General features: G+C 33.3%; 1 long non-coding RNA gene across 1 annotated transcript in view; it reads left to right on the top strand.

The window, feature by feature from the left end:
* The window catches only part of LOC118766706, a 1,437-nt gene extending 1,361 nt beyond the window's left edge, over positions 1 to 76 (top strand). Inside the window, exon 2 of the long non-coding RNA XR_005002614.1 lies at positions 1 to 76. This exon is cut by the window's left edge and continues 247 nt beyond it. This is a non-coding gene — a long non-coding RNA (uncharacterized LOC118766706).
* The last annotated feature ends 242 nt before the right edge of the window (positions 77 to 318 follow it).

The following is a 318-nucleotide window of genomic DNA, read 5'->3' on the forward strand; positions in this document are numbered from 1 at the left end:
AATATATATGTGTGTGTGTATGTATGTAGCTACATCTGTGTGTATGTATACAAGAAATAAAAAATGAAAATAAAAAATAAAACCCAATGTGCTTTCATTTAGAAGTCAGCCCTAAATTTTTGTTAGGGTCTGACTTGCTCTGGACACTTCATATTTCAAGCCCCTTTCTTTTACTTGTTAACAAGTGGTTTAGATGGCAAGGTTTTCTCATAGAACATACTGCTGTACCTTCTTCAACATATAGACTAGCCATTTTATGTATTTGAACCTTAAAGAATTGCTTGGAAGCACACAGCATGACAATATAAATCTGTTGGC

This window comes from Octopus sinensis, linkage group LG17, assembly GCF_006345805.1.
Source record: "Octopus sinensis linkage group LG17, ASM634580v1, whole genome shotgun sequence".
NCBI lineage: Eukaryota > Metazoa > Mollusca > Cephalopoda > Octopoda > Octopodidae > Octopus > Octopus sinensis.